Source organism: Pogoniulus pusillus, chromosome 17, assembly GCF_015220805.1.
Source record: "Pogoniulus pusillus isolate bPogPus1 chromosome 17, bPogPus1.pri, whole genome shotgun sequence".
NCBI classification, from domain to species: Eukaryota; Metazoa; Chordata; class Aves; order Piciformes; family Lybiidae; genus Pogoniulus; species Pogoniulus pusillus.
Genome location: NC_087280.1, coordinates 21,700,491 through 21,721,660, shown reverse-complemented (window position 1 = coordinate 21,721,660; position 21,170 = coordinate 21,700,491).

Genomic DNA, 21,170 nt, shown 5'->3' with positions numbered 1-21,170 from the left:
GCTGGCTCACACTGAAGGACAAAGGAGCTGAGACCCTGAGTGCAAGCAGAAGCATGCCACGCTCTTCTGACTGCATAAGGACATGGATGGCATTGCTAACGTGGGGTTCAGCTGTCCTGGCAGTGTTCTGTGCTTGTAGATGACTTTTAGGAGTCATGGTAATAATCCATTAGGCTAGGGAGGGACTCTTGGGATTAATTGCATTCAGCCAACAAGATGTTCCTTGTCCAGCATCAGTCAAAGGCATATTTGACTCCTTGAGTGCTTTCCCAGCATTGTCAAAATGAGAACTGGAGATGCTGAACTTGCCCAGAAAGGCTAAATCCATGGGCAGAACATTGTTATTTTACAAGGATGTGAGAATGGTTGCACTCAGCTGAACCAAGCATCGGGCTCGCTCCGGCTTCTGCCTCCTCTCTCGGGCTCGCTCCGGCTTCTGCCTCCTCTCTCGGGCTCGCTCCGGCTTCTGCCTCCTCTCTCGGGCTCGCTCCGGCTTCTGCCTCCTCTCTCGGGCTCGCTCCGGCTTCTGCCTCCTCTCTCGGGCTCGCTCCGGCTTCTGCCTCCTCTCTCGGGCTCGCTCCGGCTTCTGCCTCCTCTCTCGGGCTCGCTCCGGCTTCTGCCTCCTCTCTCGGGCTCGCTCCGGCTTCTGCCTCCTCTCTCGGGCTCGCTCCGGCTTCTGCCTCCTCTCTCGGGCTCGCTCCGGCTTCTGCCTCCTCTCTCGGGCTCGCTCCGGCTTCTGCCTCCTCTCTCGGGCTCGCTCCGGCTTCTGCCTCCTCTCTCGGGCTCGCTCCGGCTTCTGCCTCCTCTCTCGGGCTCGCTCCGGCTTCTGCCCTCCTCTCTGGGGCTTCTGCCCTCCTCTCTGGGGCTTCTGCCCTCCTCTCTGGGGCTTCTGCCCTCCTCTCTGGGGCTTCTGCCCTCCTCTCTGGGGCTTCTGCCCTCCTCTCTGGGGCTTCTGCCCTCCTCTCTGGGGCTTCTGCCCTCCTCTCTGGGGCTTCTGCCCTCCTCTCTGGGGCTTCTGCCCTCCTCTCTGGGGCTTCTGCCCTCCTCTCTGGGGCTTCTGCCCTCCTCTCTGGGGCTTCTGCCCTCCTCTCTGGGGCTTCTGCCCTCCTCTCTGGGGCTTCTGCCCTCCTCTCTGGGGCTTCTGCCCTCCTCTCTGGGGCTTCTGCCCTCCTCTCTGGGGCTTCTGCCCTCCTCTCTGGGGCTTGCTCTGGCTTCTGCCTCCTCTCTTGGACTGGATGATCTCCAGAGGTCCCTGTTGTGTACCAGTGATCATCAGCTGAACCCTTCAGTACAGGGAGAGAGGAGACTTTTCTCCATGCCCTTTCACCTTTGGGCAGCAGAGAGTGTGCATCGCTTTGGGCAATATCTTAGTCTTTGTTTTGAGTGCCTCTTGACAGTGTTTTCTGCCCATGAATGTTTTTGGCCTCCATGTCATCTCGTGGCAATATGTTCCTCAGTTTAAATATGTGTGCAGGGCTACTTACTTTGTCTTTGCCTCAGTCTGCAATTTGGGTTTCATTTGCTGCTCCCTTGCTCTTCTGCTGCAAGAGCAGTGAGTAATTGTTTCTTAGCTTCCCTGTGGCACTGTTTGTTGCAATTCCAGTTGTCCCCTGGTTTTTCCTTGCATGGGTGTGCTGTCATGTGGGCAGAATGATCTAAGCACCCTTAGAGCAGTGGCAGATGTTGCCCTGGGTCAGCAGAGCAGGTGTCTGCTTAGCTTAGACCACTGGCTATTCCATCAGAGCTCCACTATCATTGTTGCCCACGCTGCATGCATCAAACCTGGCACAGATGTGCCCCCCAAAAAATTATAGTCTATCTCCATTAGGCCTCCAGCTCCAAGGGTCACTCTCCTAGAGGTGGTGGCTGAGGTGTGGACGCCTATTACTGTGACACAAAGGTGTGCCAAAGGCCCAGCTGATACTGGAAGCTTCAGACTAGATATTGACTGCTGAGAGCATCTCAAGGTGGGAATTGTATGCTTTGAAAACCCCTCATTTTCAGAAATCCCTGGCAACTCTGTGCTAACCTTTATCTGCCTTTAAATGCTAATCCAGCCTGGAAGTACTCTGCCTGCACACAGTCTGTTATTGCCACCATTTCTTTTCCCCTCTACAACACCAAGAAGAACTCAAGGCACTGATAGTTTGGGGTTGGGGTTCTTTTTTTGGCCACAAGCAATCACATATAATATATAGTGCAGGGCTGAATCCTTGCTTGCATTGCCAGAAGCTCAGCTGAAATCAACACTCAGCTGTGCAGAGCAGCCAGCCTCAAAATACCCACAGCAATCCTTGGGTCGTTACCCCCACAGATAAATGCCTCCAGCCAGGGAGGGCAATTCAGGGCTGAAGCCATCTCCTGTGCCTCAGCTGGAGAAGCCAGCCATGAATCAGCACAGCTTAATGAAGGCTGTGCTGAGGATTATGCATGCATGCAGGGGGTAGCAGCCAAATTCTCCACCAGAAATTAACTGATTGCTCTGATTTTTCTTTGTTTTTTTGGGTTGGGTTGGTTTTTTTTTCCTCCTGAGAGATGCAAATGGAGCCCTCCCTGGCCCACGTGCTGGGAATGTGGTTGTGTTGCAGCATTGGTTTCAGGAGGGCACTCTCACCTGCTGCTAACTTTTTTGTGATGGAGAAACACAGACTTAGAATGAGGTCACCATCCACTATAATTTCTGTTTAAATTGTCACCTTTAATCACATCATTCTGTGTATTTGGAGGACTAGGCAGTTCCAGTACAGTCCCTTGGAAGGGATTTTAGCCCAAATATCAGACCATTAGACAAATGGTTTAGTTTTATGCCAGCTGAGCTCATCTCTCAGAAGAAACACAGAGCCTTTTTGTTTCCCCTCGTTCTGGGGCACAGGAAGGCACTGGGGATGGCGTGGCACTGCTGAGCAAGGCATGGCATGTGATGCAGACACCTTGGGAGAGGGCACTGGAGAAGCAGGTGGGCTCTAGTTGTGTACCATCCTACCACAGAATCACAGAATTCACCAGGTTGGAAAAGACCTTTGAGATATTTAAGTGCAACCTATTGCCCAGCATCTTCTAACCAACTAAACCACAGCACCAAGTGCCACATCCAGCCTCTTTTTAAACCTTCTCAGAGGCAGTGACTCCACCACGTCCCTGGGCAGCCCATTCCAATGCTAATCACTCTTTCTGTAACGAACTTCTTCCTAATATCCATCCCAAACCTCCCCTGGGGGAGCCTGAGACTGTGTCATAGAATCATAGAATCAAGCAGGTTGGAAGAGACCTCCAAGCTCAGCCAGTCCAACCTAGCACCCAGCCCTGGCCTATCAACCAGACCATGGCACTAAGTGCCCCAGCCAGGCTTGGCTTCAACACCTCCAGGGATGGTGACTCCACCACCTCCCTGGGCAGCCCATTCCAATGCCAATCACTCTCTCTGACAACAACTTCCTCCTAAGATCCAGCTTCTCACTCTGTGTCCCTTTCCCCTTGAATAGAAGAGAGCAGAGAAATTCTGGGTGGAAGAGTGTCCATTGGTTCTGTCTATCTTTATCCTGTCTGGTCTGGAGTCATCCTGCCATAACCTCCAGAGGTTTTGCTGCAGAGTTATGTCCATCTCTGTCCATTGTGGTATTTTTCATTGACTTCTGCCATTCCAACCCTGATGATACTGTGATACTGTGAACTTTAGTTTGAAAAAGAGAAGGCTGAGGGGAGAGCTCATTGCTGTCTACAACTACCTGAAGGGACATCGTGGAGAGGCTGCTGCTGGGCTCTGCTCACAGGGAGCTGGAGACAGAACAAGGGGGAATGTCCTCAAGATGAAGCTGGGGAGTTTAGGTTGGACAGCAGAAAAAAGTCTTTCACAGAGAGAGTGGTCAGGGACTGGAATGAGCTGCCCAGGGAGGTGGTGGAGTCAGCCAGCCTGGATATGTTTAAGGGTGGTTTGGATGTGATGCTTAGGGCTGTGGTTTAAGGTGAATCTTGTAGAGTAGGGTTCAAGGTTGGACTTGGTGCTCCTGAGGGGCTTTGCCAGCCTGGGTGTTTGTGTGTGTGATTCTGTGTGACTAACTGGAGGAGCTGAGGAGGGAGCTGCTCAAAGCCAGTATTGGAGGAGCAGGGAACTTATTCCTCTGACCTCCTCTCAGGTCATCTTTGTCTTCAGCATTTCCCACGTTCCTCTTGGCTATGGTGGCTGAGTCCCTCACTGCTGCTTCAGCAGACCAGCAACATTTGCCAAGGAGCAGTGGCTCAGCTGAGTGAGGAAAGGCAGAAGGTCCTGGCTATAAAACTGCCCTCCAAAGCTTGCACCATTGTGGTGCTAAGGTGAAGCCAAACAGCACTTGGGAAGCAAACGGACTTCCACCAGGAGAAAACCCTTATCTAGTACAAAAGAAGTACAAACCCCTTTAGCCACCTCAGTGCAGCGATGTCCAAGTGTTCTCTTTTAATCCTCCTTAATCACGGTGTGGCTGATTAACATTTGAATAGAGCTTCTAATTAGAAAGAAGAGACACAGGAGAAACCTCACCCTGCTGAGGAAGTGAATTCTGGGCTCCTACCACTCATTCCTGCATATGCTGCCCTGATTAGGGCTTGAATGGGACAATGATTAAAGAGGCCACTGCCACTTTGCAACCTGGCAGTGGCACAGCTACGTTCAAGGGTTTATTTTCCAACTAAGGCTTGAATAAACGTTTCACGAATCTGAGCTGCTCCTGCCGAGCAGGAAAAGCTTTTAAACACTTCTGAAGCACCAGACCCATCTTGCTGCTTCCTTTATCCCCTTGATCTCGTGTAGAACGTGCCCTGTTTGACCACACTGCGTTTCAATCAAGGATCGTGGCTTAAGCAGATGTATTTGACTCCTTCATCTATTTCATTATTCAAAAGCTTGGTGGAAACCTGCACACAAAAAAAAGTGCTGTTGGAGGGGGGGTTTAGCCTGGAGAAGAGGAGGCTCAGAGGTGATCTTATTACTGTCTACAACTACCTGATTGGGGGGAGGGGGGGGTGGTGGTTTAGCCTGCAGAAGAGGAGGCTCAGGGGTGATCTTATTACTGTCTACAACTACCTGAAGGGGCATTGTAGCCATGTGGGGGTTGGCCTCTTCTCCCAGACAACCAGCAATAGAACAAGGGGACACAGTCTCAAGTTGTGCCAGGGGAGGTATAGGCTGGATATTAGGAAGAAGTTGTTGTCAGAGAGTGATTGGCATTGGAATGGGCTGCCCAGGGAGATGTGGAGTCCCCATCCCTGGAGGTGTTTAAGAGGAGTCTGGATGAGGCACTTAGTGCCATGGTTTAGTTAATTAGAAGGTGATAGGTTGGACTCGATGATGTTGAAGGTCTTTTCCAAGCTGGTTAATTCTGTGATTCCATGATTCTCCCCAAAATACCAACCTAGGACACTGGGAAACCTCCTGCAGCACAATGCATTGTTGGCCTTTTTTTTTTTCCTGTAAGCATTGATAAGTAAAGAGATGGAAAGTGCCCTGTGGCCTGCAGTATGTGGACCAGATGCTTTCTAGACCTGCCTGCACTAAATTCCCTTCTTTGTCCTCATTTTCCTGAACAGAAGTGCAAAAACATCCCTCTTTCAGAAATAAAGACATTAACATAAATGGGACCTTGACAATATTTTCCATCCAGGTGCCCAAAATTAGGCTTTGTGATACAAGTGGAATCATTATGAAGAGAGACTGAGCTCTTGTAGTTCTGAATTCATTACCATCCTATGTGGAACAGAGGCAGGAGCAGGTGAAAAGGGAGAGGCAAGGCTTGCAGTGTAAGATCAATGGATCTGATGCATCTGTGGGGGGGAGGAATAGAGAGATTTTACATGGAGCTATGGAAAGACATCATTTCCAAGAGATCCTTCACTTCAAAAGTGTCTTTTCTATAGCACTGGGCCACCAACACCTGAATAGGCAAAAAGGCAGCTAAGCAGCTACTGCTTTGCTGGAGTTTTTTCACCATGAAAGCAACTTTGTAATAGGGATTTGGTGAGTGAATGGTGGCTGGTAGCACGTGGGAATGGATGTTCAGCTTCCACTGTGCTAGAGCTCCCAGCTGTGCCCACTCCATGCAGAAAGGACAGCCAGCTCCATGTGGTGAGACAATGAGGGAGGGAGGCAGACTGGATGGGCTGTGCTCAGTGCTGCTCAGGCCACACCTTGAGTGCTGTGCCCAGTTCTGGGCCACTCAATTCAGGAGAGATGTTGAGGTGCTGGAAGGTGTCCAGAGAAGGGCAGCAAGGCTGGGGAGGGGCCTGGAGCACAGCCCTGTGAGGAGAGGCTGAGGGAGCTGGGGGTGTGCAGCCTGCAGCAGAGGAGGCTCAGGGCAGAGCTCATTGCTGGCTACAACTACCTGAAGGGAGGTTGTAGCCAGGTGGGGTTGGGCTCTTCTGCCAGGCAGCCAGCAACAGAATAATGGGACACAGTCTCAAGTTGTGCCAGGGGAGGTCGAGGGTGGATGTTAGGAGGAAGTTGTTGTCAGAGAGAGTGATTGGCATTGGAATGGGCTGCCCAGGGAGGTGGTGGAGTTGCTGTGCCTGGAGGTGTTGCAGCCAAGCCTGGCTGGGGCACTTAGTGTCATGGTCTGGTTGCTTGGCCAGGGCTGGGTGCTAGGTTGGAGTGGATGATCCTGGAGGTCTCTTCCAACCTGGTTGATTCTATGATCCTGTCGCACTCCCTAGCAGCTTGTAGGCAGATGCCAGCAGTAGATAGACCTTCAAGGCATGCCTTGGGGTTCACTCACCCCTGAGCCTGCTCTGGAAGAGTTATCTGGGGCAGTGCACCCAGTGCTGGGCTCTGCCATGAGTTCTGGTCCTGAAGGTGCTGGCACAGCTGGACCCAGCAGACAGCAAAGACCTCACCCATAAATAATGATGCCTTTTACCTCTTTGCCATTTCTTTTGCCTGGAATTCAGACTGGTTTTCACCAGTCTGTTTCTGAGAGCAGGAAAAGGAATGTTGTCTGGATCTGAGAGTTTGTATCACCCAGATCAGACTAAATTCAGAGCCACAGCCCTCAGCTACAAATCCCTCCAAGGAGCTGTCCTAAGATGTCTTGGAGGTGACTTCTGTGGCAGAGACACTTCTCTGCTGAGGTGCTCACAGGGACCTGCCAGCCATAGTGCTGGGGCTCATTAGAGAGGGAAATGGTGCTGCCTGGGTCTGTTCCATCACTTGGTGCCACAGGAGCTCCAGGTGGCCTCCAATGCCTGCAACTGTCAGAACAGAGGTCATGTAACTTCCCACAGCAGCAGCACAGGAGGAGAAAGGAGAGGAGAGAAAGGCAGGGGAAGGAAGGGCACAATTGGTTGGAAGACCCCTTTTGAAAGAAGAAGCAAATCAAGGTGGCACTCACCCACATTTAGAGTTCATCTGCAAGAGCCTGAGCTCACACACTCCAAGAATGATCACTGTGTAAATGCAAAGACATCTCTGCAATTTAGCAGCTGCTCCCTGCATTTTGGGAGAGCTTGCTCCTGAGGGCAGGGAAGCAGCAAGTTCCTGCACAAGTGCAGCACTAAGACATGCAGAAAGATCTCTCTTCAGCTGGTTTGTCCCTTGAGAGCTCCCCAGCCCTGCTCACTGCATTTGCAGCCAGCCTTCCATCTCTGGGGCTGCCATATCAAATAGAAGAGAGTTTAGAGAGACAATGAACTCCCTAACCCCTGCCAGATCTGCTCTTGGGAAGGTAGCACTCATCAGCACCCATCTGCCCAGAGGGGTCCTGATAACCTGCTACAGGTAGGTGAATCCCCACTGCGATGTCTCAGCAAAGGCAAGAGCGTGCTGAGTCCTGTGCTCAATGTGTCACCTCAGTGTGTGTGGCTTTAGGGGTCCTGATGGCCCTGATTGAAATTCAGCATTCCCAGTGACTCCTTTTCCCCTCCATTAACTTCCTGCTCTGGGATTGTGCCCTGTCAGGATCAGGAGCTATTCTTGGATGGCTCTGCTTATCACACTCAGCAACAGTAGCCTTCACTGACAGCTCCTGCTGTGGCAAAGCAAGGCAGGGCAGACAGGAATAATTCCCTAAGCCAAGGCAAGGAGAGCTGTGCCTGGTTCTATCTGGATGGTCTAGCTCCAGAGAGCAGCAGCTGAGAGAGAGCAGCAAAGCAGGGAAAGAGAATTTTGAGTTTAATGGCCAGAGGCATTGAGTGCAGCCTCAGCAAGTTTGCTGACCACACCAAGCTGTGTGGTGTGGCTGACAGCTGGAGGGAAGGATCCATCCAGAGGGATCTGGACAGGCAGGTGAGGTGGGCACAAGCCAACCTCAGGAAGTTCAACAAGACCAAGTGCAAGGTCCTGTAGCTGGGTCGAGGCAATCCCAAGCACCAATATAAGCTGGGCAGTGAGTGGCTGGAGACTAGCCCTGAGGAGAGGGACTTGGGGGTGCTGGTGGACCAGAAGCTCAACATGAGCCAGCAGTGTGCACTTGCAGCCCAGAGAGCAACCAGAGCCTGGGCTGCAGTGAGAACAGTGTGGCCAGCAGGGAGAGGGAAGTGATCCTCCCCCTACACTGCACTGGAGTCCACCTGGAGAGCTGTGTCCAGTTCTGCAGCCCCTGGTACAAGAGGGCAATGGATGTGCTGGAAGGTCTCCAGAGAAGGGCCAGGAGGATGAGCACAGGGCTGGAGCACCTCTGCTATGAGGAGACACTGAGGCAGTTTGGGCTGGTCAATCTGGAGAAAAAAAGGCTCCAAAGTGACCTTATTGTGGCCTTCCAGGATCTGAAGGGGGCTAGGAGACAGATGGGGAGGGACTTTTTATGCTGTCAGGTAGTGATGGGACTGGGAGGAATGGATCAAAGCTGGAAATGGGCAGATTCAGCCTGGATGTTAGGAAGTTTTTCAGCATGAGGGTGGTGAGAGCCTGGAAGGGGTTGCTGAGGGAAGTGGTGGAAGCCTCATCCCTGGAGGTGTTTAAGGCCAGGCTTAAGGCAGGATGAGGCTGTGGGCAGCCTGATCTATTGTGAGGTGTCCCTGCCCCTGGCAAGGGGGTTGGAACTGGCTGATCTTTGTGGTCCCTTCCAACCCTGCCTGATTCTATGATGAATGCTTCTGAAGGCAAAACCACCAGCAGCTGAAAAACTGATGGAGTGGTGAAAGGTTGCTTGCTCCCAACCAGAAATAAGGGCAGCTGCAGATGTGTGATGGGGTGGAAGGTCTCTGTCTTAACTGCTGTGTGCCCACCTATGCATGCCAGCATGCTTTTAGTGACCAGCTTGTTCCCTTTAGGAAGGAACTGATTTCCAGCCCATGCTAACAGAGAACCAAATGGCTACCCAGGGGCACAAGGAGGAAGCACCAAATACATTATTTAGGGGGAACTCTTACTTCTGAAAAGTCAAAAGCCAACGTGGTACACAATGCAAAGGTCAGAGTTGACCGTGGAAGGTTGGTGACTCATGTGCAATAGAAATTCAGGTGTGGGAGCAGAGCAGCAGTGGAGGAAATTGCTGCAAAACGCTGGACCTGGCAGGTAGCAGCAGGATATTGGAGACAAAGCTCACAGAGTGATTTTAACAGGCTCTGAAACCTGCTGCCATGGCTTGGGTTTGATTGCTGTGGTTTTATTTAGGCTCGTTAGGACTGTCAAGTGCTTGGATTCTCTGTGGAGATGAGAGGTGTGCTCACTTGCTGCTCCTTGTGCAAGCAAATCAGCAGCCACCTGAGAAACAATAGCTAATAAACCCAAGGATTAATTACCAGAGAATGGTTGAGGTTGGAAGGGAACCTCAAAGATCAGCCAGTTCCAACCCCTTGCCATAGGCAGGACACCTCCCACTAGAACAGGTAGCTCAAGGTCTCATCTAACCTGGTCCTGAACACCTCCAGGGAGGTTGTGGAGCACAGAAGCACCCAATGTGATCAAAGATCACATTGGGTGCTTCTGTGCTCCACAACCTCCCTGGGCAACCTGTGCCAGTGTCTCACCACTCTCAACCTGTGCCAGTGTCTCACCACCCTCCATGTGCTGCATCCACAACCTCCCTGGGCAACCTGTGCCAGTGTCTCACCACTCTCAACCTGTGCCAGTGTCTCACCACTCTCAACCTGTGCCAGTGTCTCACCACTCTCAACCTGTGCCAGTGTCTCACCACTCTCAACCTGTGCCAGTGTCTCATTGTAAAGAATTTCTTCCTCACATCCAGTTTCAATCTCCCCTCTGCCACTTCAAACCCATTCCTCCTCATCCTGTCATTACAAGACCTTGTCAATAGTCCCTCCCCAGACCTCCTGTAGGCGCCTTTCAGACACTAGAAGGCCACTCCAAGGTCTCTTTGAAGCCTTCTCTTCTCCAGGCTGCACAGCCCCAACTCTCTCAGCCTCTTCTCTGAGCATCTTGGTGGTCTCCTCTGGACTGGCTCCAACAGCTCCATGTCCTGCTTGTGTTGGGGGCTCCAGAACTGCACACAGTACCCCAAGTGAGCAGAGTAAAGGGGCAGAATTCCCTTCCTTGCTCTGCTGGCCGTGTGAAACCCTGAGCAGGCTAGGAATAGAGCCATATCCACAGGAGCAGAGGCAGCCAGAAGCAGGATGAAAGAAGAGAAGCTGCAAGAAACTTGGGTTCACCAATCTGCTTTGCTGCCATTTCATTGAGCTCCTTGGGGGTGGAGGGTGTGCCACAGTCAACTTGGCAAATGACTCAGCACAAGCTATTAAAAACACAACAGAATGCCTTAAAATGTCTGGAATGGGATTACAGGTGCCCCAGAGAGACAATAAATGAGTACACCTCAGTAGCAGGGAGCATGTTTTATTAAAGCCAAGCCTAGCTAGCCAGAAATCACTATGCAAGGGCTTTTCTCTTGTCTCCTAGCTCTAGCCAAGCTTGGATGCATAGGAGGAGGATGTGTTTATTTTGCTGGAGGCATGCTCCAGGATCAAGTAGGGTATGAGAGCCCACACCTCCAAATCCCAGCCTTGGAAAGTGCCACTTCCAAGCTTCTGGCATTTCAATAAAGCCTGCTACAAAGGGGAAGGAAAAGTGATTAGGGAAACTCCAGTAGGTCCTGCCCATCACTAGAGCTGGTACTACGTGCCAGGGAAAGTATAGGCTGGATGTTAGGAGGAAATTGTTGACAGAGAGAGTGATTGGCATTGGAATGGGCTGCCCAGGGAGGTGGTGGAGTCATCATCCCTGGAGGTGTTGAAGAAAAGCCTGGCTGAGGCACTTAGTGCCATGGTCTGGTTGACTGGCTAGGGCTGGGTGATCTTGGAGGTCTCTTCCAACCTGGTTGATTCTAATGGTAGGAGAGGATGGAGCCAAAGTTACTGTGGGTGATGCTGTTGCAGGTGGGATCAGGTTTTTCTCTCCCACCCCAATCACGCCACCAGTTGAGCTTTGCAAGAGCAAGAAGCAGCATCTCTGGCTCTTGCTTCATGGCTCTCAGGACAGCTGAGCAGTCCAGGCTCTGCCCAGTCTTACTCTTGAGCTTCCATGCAGGACAGTAACAGGTTTATTCCCCCCCACTTTACCGGGCAGGCTTTCAAAGCTAATTAAGCTTAGCGTTATCATTGTTTTTATCACATTAAGATCCCACTTGGCTCGCAGCAGCACAGACCACAAAGTCAACACTGCATCTTTAAACAGAAACAACAGATTTTGGTTCAATTAAAAATTCATTAAAATGTAAATTAGTTTGCAAGGGCTTTTTTTTCCTCCTCCCTTCTAATGCCTATTCAGTGTGGCACTTTAATGGCACAAAGCATTAAGGGGAGGTTAACTGGAAGCGAAGAGACAAATTGCTCTCCCTATACTCACCTGCTTAAGGGATCTTGGAAAGGAATTTAACCCCTTCCCTTCATCCTCTGGGCTTCCCACCTTATTCCCATTGTTTGCTCTTTGTCAGGCTCCAGTCTAAACTGCATAATCACTCTTCTCCCACTGCTTTTCTTTCCCTCCTCCTCTGCAATTCTCCCACAGCCCTTGAGGAATCCTTTCCCCCAATATGATCCATCCTGAAAACCAATTGTTTCCCCCCACACACACCCCCCAGACCCTGTTAGATGTGCCAGATGTGATGATTTAGCCACATAACTATTAAATCCTTTGTGGCTCTTAAATGCACTATGAAACCACACTCAGGCACCATCATTATTATTATTATTACTATTATTATTATTCCTTATCTCTATAAACTCAGTCACTCTTGCAAGCTCATTAGGTGTCGTTAATTGCCAACAACACATTCAGAATGTATGGTAAACACAAGTTAATTGAGAACTAATTAACTTGTTACAGTTATCTCGTTACATGCCAATTAAACTTTTTAACACTCCTTTTCAGTAGATAAAGGAACAGTTAAAATCCCAGGGATCAAGTGCAGAGCCGGTGTAAGGGGAGGGAGAGGAGCAGCTTTGCCACCTTCCTCTGGGCCAGTGTTGGCTGAGGAGGGCTTGGCTCAGCATCTTGCCTTTTTGTAAGGTTAAGGGAAGCCAGGGGAGTTCAGGTTCATTTAGTGCATCTCTGAAGAGGCTGAGAACTCAGGTGAGGGGAAAAAAAATGCCTTTGATGGACCTGAAGAAGCAAGGTAAAGGTTATTCTTCTCTTATTCTCAGCACTGCTCAGGCCACACCTTGAGTGCTGTGTCCAGTTCTGGGCCACTCAATTCTGGAGAGATGTTGAGGTGCTGGAAGGTGTCCAGAGAAGGGTAGCAAGGCTGGGAAGGGGGCTGGAGCACAGCCCTGTGAGGAGAGGCTGAGGGAGCTGGGGGTGTACAGCCTGCAGCAGAGGAGGCTCAGGGTAGAGCTCATTGCTTTCTGCAGCTACCTGCAGGGAGGCTGTAGCCAGGTGGGGTTGGGCTCTTCTGCCAGGCACCCAGCAACAGAACAAGGGGACACAGTCTCAAGCTGTGCCAGGGGAGGTCTAGGCTGGATGTTAGGAGAAAGTTGTTGTCAGAGAGAGTGATTGGCATTGGAATGGGCTGCCCAGGGAGCTGGTGGAGTCACTGTGGGTGGAGGTGTTCAAGAAAGGACTGGATGAGGCACTCAGTGCCATGGTCTGGTTGATTGGCCAGAGCTGGGTGCTAGGTTGGGCTGGCTGAGCTTGGAGGGCTCTTCCAATCTGGCTGATTCCATGATTCCCTCTGGCACTAAAATTTCCAGAAATCACTTAAAATAAATAAAACCAACAAAAAGTTAAAATAAAAATCCAAGAGCTACCAAATGCTGAGAGTTTGATCCAAAAGCATTCTGCTCCCCATATGTTTAGCAACATATTAATATCCTTCTTGTTTACTTCTTCCAGCTAGCAGTTCTGGGTGCTAGGTTGGACTGGATGAGCTTGGAGGTCTCTTCTAAGCTGTTTGATTCTCTGATTCCATACAGGTTTGGGTAAGCTGACCCCCAGCTTTTCCCACATCTGCAAATTATATGGTGGAATATTTGCTTGCCACAACCCACCCAGAGTGCCTGCAAAGGCATCCCTTGACCACAGGCTTTGTATCAGCATCTTTGTGCTAGGTAATTTCAGGGGACTCTCTCCAAACAAACTCCAGCTGATCACACACAAGACAGTTCAAGGCTGTGTGATTGACTGTACCTGCCCCCCACCAGCTCTGTGATCAAATCACATTTGCCTAGTTTATGTTTCTCTCCTTTCCCTGCAGGATAGTGTCAAGCAAACAAAAGAGAGAGAAGTAATGGAAAGGGGGGGGGGAAAGCAAAGCCATGTGAGCACAAAGTGCTTCCCAAAGAAGCAAAACAACCATCTGGGGGGGAAAAAAAAACCAAAACTGGGAACAATACTGCCTTTAATCTCTAAGATAAGCAGGTTCACTCATCTTAGATGCTGCTGCTAATATCTGTGGGTTGAAAAATACAGGCAAAAAATCAACCTGTGGCTGAGCCATTAAGTTCACAGTGTCACTGAAATGTTGGCTCGAAGCCCAAAACTGAAGCTTTGATAGGGAGAAGAATTCAAGAGGCTTTTATTAGTGAGAAGTAACTACTGAAGTGAAGGGTAAAGCTGCTGAAGGGATTCATAGAGTCACAGCATGTCAGGGGCTGGAAGGGACCTCCAAAGCTCAACCAGTCCAACCTCCCTGCCAGAGCAGGATCTCCTAGAGTAGATCACACAAGAACACATCTAAGTGGGTTTGAATATCTCCAGAGAGGGAGACTCCACAGCCCCTCCCTGGGCAGCCTGTTCCAGGGCTCTGTCACCCTCACAGGGAAAAAAAAATCCTCCTCATGTTCACACAAAACTTCCTATGGCTCAGCTCCCACCCACTGCTTCTTGCCCTGTCATTGGGCATCACCCAGCAGAGCCTGGCTCAGCCTCCTGCCACTCACCTTTACATCTTGATAACCATTGCTGAGGTCACCTCTCAGTCGCCTCTTCTCCAAACTAATTCACTGAATCAACCAGGTTGGAAGAGAGCTCCAAGCTCATCCAGTCCAGCCTAGCACCCAGTCCTAGCCAGCCAAACAGAGGCACTTAGTGCCATGGTCTGGTTGACTGGCTAGGGCTGGGTGCTAGGTTGGACTGGATGAGCTTGGAGGTCTCTTCCAACCTGGCTGATTCTGTGATTCTAAGAACTCTTCAGCATTTCTCCCCAGGATGTGATAAGATGGCAATGCTTGCATGGTGGCTGTGTTTTTAGTGAGTGTTTTTATGATGTTTTCATGATGTGCTTTTATTATGTGGTTATAAGCTGCTAGAATGGAAACGGCAGCGATAAAGCTTGATTGATTATTGTATTCCCATGTATAAGTGGAGGTTATTTTTACTTCCCCTGGGGATCTATGAATGACAGACAAGTTTGACTGAGATGAAAGTCCAAGCATTAAGTCCACTCCTAGAATAATTAAAGCCAGCTCCTCAAGTCAAGTCTGTTCTTCTGAGCCTTCTTCAAGTCAGAGAATTATAGAATCACAGAATCAACCAGGTTGGAGGAAACCTCCAACATCATCCAGTCCAACCTAGCACCCAGCCCTGGACAATCAACCAGACCATGGCACTAAGTGCCCCAGCCAGGCTTGGCTTCAACACCTCCAGGGATGGAGTCTCCACCACCTCCCTGGGCAGCCCATTCCAATGCCAATCACTCTCTCTGACAACAACTTCCTCCTAACATCCAGCCTAGACCTCCCCTGGCACAGCTTGAGACTGTCCCCCCTTGTTCTATTGCTGGTTGTCTGGCAGAAGAGACCAACCCCACCTGGCTACAATCTCCACCAGACCCTCAGCTTTGCTTGGCTGGAGAGGAAACTGGGAGACTCAGTGTCCTGTGTCCCCACAGATCTCAAGGACCTGAAGGCCACAGAGGTTTCTCCTTTTTCAAATCCTCAAAGTTGAAATCCCTAGATTCAGAAACATAATGGGGTGGTCCAGGCTGGTGTTTAAGATCTTATTTCTTATTTGTGATGAGGTCCATTTCAGACAACAGAGTTAAGAGTTCTAAAATGAGACTCTGCCCTTAATTAGGGCTTAACGTTTTGTGATGGGAGAGGTCTGTACTGTGTCCAGTTCTGGGCCCCTCCATTCAAGAGAGATGTTGAGATGCTGGAAGGTGTCCAGAAAAGGGTGACAAAGCTGGGGAGGGGCCTGGAGCACAGCCCTGTGAGGAAAGGCTGAGGGAGCTGGGGGTGTGCAGCCTGCAGCAGAGGAGGCTCAGGGCAGAGCTCATTGCTGTCTGCAGCTGCCTGAAGGGAGGCTGTAGCCAGGTGGGGTTGGGCTCTGCTGCCAGGCAACCAGCAACAGAACAAGGGGACACAGCCTGAAGCTGTGCCAGGGCAGGTCTAGGCTGGATGTTAGGAGGAAGTTGTCAGAGAGAGTGATTGGCATTGGAATGGGCTGCCCAGGGAGGTGGTGGAGTCACCATCCCTGGAGGTGTTGAAGCCAAGCCTGGATGAGGCACTTGGTGCCATGGTCTGGTTGGTTGGCCAGGGCTGGGTGCTAGGTTGGACTGGATGATGTTGGAGGTCTGTTCCAACCTGCTTGATTCTATGATGCTGTGATGAATGCTGCTGAATACCCCATGTTGTCCCTTGCTGTCACCTCAGCATGGGCAGCCTCTTGCCACACTGCTGCAGACTCCACTGCTGACTGCACTCTCCTGCCCCAAAGTGAAGCACTTGAGTAACTTCTCTTTGTGATGGCCAAAGGCTTTTCAGCAGGCACTGCAGGGACTCAGCACCTCGCAGAACCAAGCCTTCAGGTGAGTTCAGAGCTAATCTTTGTGCAGTTCCCTTTTGCAATGCTGTGCTTTACAAACCTTTCACCTGCCAATGCAAATAGTCAATGGGCTGATGAAGGTCACAACTGGTTTCAATGACACAGGTCCTGCCTTTCTTTATGCTGTTTTGGAGGCCTGTTCTCTGCAGCCCTCCTTTCATTATTCACCCACCTTGGAGACAGCAGCTCACTGTAAAACATCTTCCCCAGGCATCTCAGTGCAAACAGAGCCTTCTGCCTTACAGACTTGAGATGGTTATCAGTATCCAAAATTCCCTGCAGAGGCCCTGGAATGAGCTGGCCAGACCAGGAGGAAAGCATGGTCAGGGGGAGGGAAAAGCTTGGCTATCAAGGAAGCAAACCCCCAGATCTTGCCATGATTTATTTATAGAAAGAAGCAAGGGAAATCTTTCTTATTCCTCCAGGTGAAACTCTCTCATTCCTTGACTCTAACCATTCAATCCCCTCACACAGAGCAGAAGGATTTCCCTGCTGTCTGCAGGTTTTGTGCTTTGTGTTGCTGCTTGCTGAATGTCTCTGGGCATACCACCTGCTACAGCATGCAGCCTCGTGGTCTTTGCATGGCTTCTTCCCCTCCAGGAATGGCAGAAATAAATCACCAGGTCAGGAAGGCTGCTACATGCATGTGGTCCCTCTCCCCCACGCTGGCTCTTTTTCTCCATCCTTACTCCTTCCAGGTCTGAACAACTCACTCAAACCTCCCAGGAGCGTTATGTGTAGTCTCCCACTTCTGCTGCTGTCTGGGCTGTGCTAGGTGCAATCCAGCAGCATATCAATCATTCATATTCCTCACCACAGAGGACACTCATGATCAAAGATCAGAGCAAAAATCAAATTCTGGCACAAGCTGCACTGAAGTTTTCCTTCCTGAGGCATATGCTCCCTGGACTGACAAAAGCAGGTTTGCAAAGGGGTGGGTTTTCATGAGTGTGGTGCTGCACAACCAGAGACCCTCCACCCCATCACACATCTGCAGCTCCCCTTATTTCTGGTTGGGAGCAAACAACCTTTCAGCTGCTGCTGGTTTTGCCTTCAGAATCAGTCAGGGTTGGCAGGGACCACAAGGATCAGTCAGTTCCAACGCCCTTGCCAGGGACAAGAACACCTTATACTACACCAGCCTGGCCAGAGCCTCATCCAGCCTGCCCTTAAACACCTCCAGGGATGAAGCTTCCACCACTTCCCTCAGAAACCCATTCCAGGCTCTCACCACCCTCATGCTGAAGAACTTCTTCCTAACATCCAGTCTGAATCTCCCCATTTCCAGCTTTGTTCCATTCCCTCCAATCCCATCACTACCTGGCAGCCTAAAAAGTCCCTCCCCAGCTTTCTTGTAGCCCACTCCAGATACTGAAAGGCCACAATAAGGTCACCTGGAAGCCTCCTCTCCAGGCTGAACAGCCCCAGCTCCCTCATAGCAGAGGTCCTCCAGCCCTGTGCTCATCCTTGTGGCCCTTCTCTGGACATGTTCATATATTCAACATGTTCAAGTACTCAACAACTTGAATTTAGGATGCAGACAGGACATATGATACTGAAAAGACCAAGCCCTGTCTGCTCCTACTGTGATTGGGATATCTGCAGGAGCCTCAAATCTTTCTGGATCAATGGTTGGGGTTTGGGGTTTTTTCCATGGTGGTAACCACCAACAGGCAAAGATCTTTGGTGAGTTCTAGGCAAAGAAGTTCTATTCTTGCTCCAGCAGAAGGAGCTAACCCAAGGTCCACAATCTCCCTGCAGCTTCTGTCTAGAGCTCTTTGGGGGAAATCCCAGTGCCCCACTCTCTTGAAATCCCCTTTATTCTGAAGCTCAGGCAATTCACTCAGCAGCTCAGCCCACGGATGAGGATTAGAAAGGAGAAGATGAGAAATCTGAGTATAAAAGAGGAGGAGAAGCTTTTATTATAGATGGGAAGCCAAAGGATAGATGCTGCAGACAGAAACCAAGTGCCTTTCTAGAGCTGCAAAGAGCATTCAAGGCCTTTTGCACAGCACTTTTTCAGCTGTTAGCAAGAGGTGGAGAGGGGGAACAAATAATGACATTCTTTACACTGCACCTTAAGGTTTTGTCAGTTTTGCTAAATGAAACATAGAGTTGAGTCTCCTGGTTTCCTTACAGAGAACTTCTGTGTGCCCAAGGATTTTGATTCTTCTTCTGGTTGCTTCAGTTGCTGCTGCAAGCTGCAGGTTTTGCAAGGATTTAAGATCAGAATTTGCCCCAAGGGCCATATGAAGGTGAGGAAGGAGCAAGGCAGCTGCTTTGTAGGGTTTTCTTAGGTGTGCTCATCACTAGAGTGATAGATCATAGAATCAAAGAAGCAGTCAGGGTTGGAAGGGACCACAAGGAGCAGCCACTTCCAACTCCCTGCCATGCCCAGGGACACCCTACCCTAGAGCAGGCTGCACACAGCCTCAGCCAGCCTGGCCTCAAACACCTCCAGCCATGGGGCCTCAACCACCTCCCTGGGCAACCTATTCCAGCCTCTCACCACTCCCATGATGAACAACTTCCTCCTCACATCCATTCTGAATCTCCCCACCTCCAGCTTTGCTCCATTCCCCCAAGTCCTGGCACTCCCTGAGGGCCTAAAAAGTCCCTCCCCAGCTCTTTTGTAGCCCCCTTCAGATGCTGGAAGGCCACAAGAAGGTCACCTGGGAGCCTCCTCTTCTCCAGCCTGCACAGCCCCAACTCTTTCAGTCTGTGCTCACAGCAGAGCTGCTGCAGCCCTCTGAGCATCCTCCTGGCCCTTCTCTGGACACACTCCAGCATCTCCACATCCTTCTTGTAATGTGGGCTCCAGAACTGGATACAGTACTCCAGGTGGGGTCTCACCAGAACAGAATAGAGGAGGAGAATCATCTCCCTGGCTCTGCTGGCCACACTTCTCCTGCTGCAGCCCAGGCTCTGCTTGGCTTTCTGGGCTGCAAGTGCACACTGCTGGCTCCTGCTGAGCTTCTCCTCCAGCAGCATCCCCAGGTCCCTCTCCTCAGTCCACTCACTGCCCAGCCTGGATTTGTGCTTGACACTGCCTCGCCCCAGATGCAGGACCTTGCACTTGGTTTTCCAGGTGGTTAGCAGCACTGTCTTGGATGGCCACAATGAAGAGTTATAAAAGGTTCCTCTTTTTTGTCTATTCTCATGTCCTCTTCTCTTTTTTCCTCTGACCCCTCACAGGCAGGACCAATGAGATCACAGAATGCATCTAGTTGGAAAAGACCTTGAAGCTCATCCAGTTCAACCCTCAGCCCAGCACTGAATGACCAACAGTAGACCATGGCTCCAAGCACCAGGTCCACACACCACTTGAACCCCCCCAGAGGGTCTGGGATAACCTGGAACCCCTCAAACCACAAGAGATGGTGAGTCCAGCACTGCCCTGGGCAGCCCATTCCAATGTTTGAGAACCCTTTCAGTGAAGAAATATTTCATAGCATCCAGTCTGAACCTCCTCTGGCACAGTTTGTAACCACTCCTCTGGTCCTGTCATCTGTCATCAAGGAGAAGAGGCTGTCCCCCTCCTCACTCCAACCTCCCTTCAGGTACTTGCAGATAACCTTGCAAGAACTTCTCTCCCATACTTAGAGGTGCCCATTCCAGGCTTATTTCTTCATAGAATCACAGAAGGGTTTGGGTTGGAAGAGACTTCCAAAGGCCATCTAGTCCAACCTCCTCAGGGGCATTCTCAAGGTTGCCTCACCTTAAACATCTCCAGGGATGGGGCTTCAACTCCCTCCCTGTTCCAGTGCTCTCCTACCCTCGTGGTAAACAACTTGTTCCCAACATCCAGTTTAAATCTGCTCTTCTCTAGTTTGAAACCATTGCTCCTTTTTCTGTCACTGCAGATCTCTGTGAACAAGCTCTCCCCATCCTTCTTGCCACCCCCTTTATACTGGAAGGCTGCTATCAGGTCTCCCCAGAGCCTCCTTCACCCCACATGTAGGACTGTTTATCCAAACTACATAGATTTACCTCCTTGACACAGCTGTGGAGGAAAAGTAGGTTTCTGTCAAGTATGGGACAAAAATGACTCAAACTTGCCTAGCTGAAACAGGCCAAAAGTAGAGTCAGCTATGACCTGTGCTTTAAAAGCCATGAAATGCAGAAAGAGGTAATGTGATGAAGGTGTGCAGCTGAAATAGACCTAAAAGAAACACCATCTCTCAGTAGCTTTGAACTGAGATAAGAGAGTAAATTTGAAACCTGATGAGGTCTCACTTTGCTATCTGAAACCTATATCTGTTTATCAGCCACTTCAAATCCACCATTATAAGTGAGAAATACTCATCAGCTTGGAATTACCTTAGGGGGATGTGCTGCTAACTTCAAATCATTGCTGGCAGCATGCAAGGAGCATGCTTGCTTCACATGCACCAAGCACATGTGTGTGTCCCAAGTCACTGAACCTTCCTGGGCTAATTATTTCTCTATGGGGTGGGGAAAGCAAAGGTGAGCTACATGGGTTAGGGGAGAGGCAGAGGACTGGGCAGCTCTCCTGTGCCATTATTCTTTCAAGCCTATCAGCAAGGAGCTGCTTTGTTCCTCTGATGACAGATGCTGCAAGAACAGGTTTGCAGGTGAGTCTGGGGCAGCTTGGGTCAGACTGGATTGCTCAGGGATTGACCCTTGGGCACTCACTCATCCCAGCTGCAGAGCTTTGCAACAAGTTGATGGAACCATAGCATCAGTCAGGGTTGGAAGGGACCACAAGGATCATCTAGATCCAACCCCCTTGCCATGGGCAGGGACACCTCACACTACATCAAGCTGTCTAGAGCCTCGTCCAGCCTGGCCCAGGTAGCATCCTAGGCTGCATCAGGAGCAGTGTGGGCAGTAGGACAAGGGAGGTTCTTCTGCCCCTGTGCTCAGTGCTGCTCAGGCCACACCTTGAGTGCTGTGTTCAGTTCTGGGTCACTCAATTCAAGAGAGATGTTGAGGTGCTGGAAGGTGTTGAGAGAAGGGCAGCAAGGCT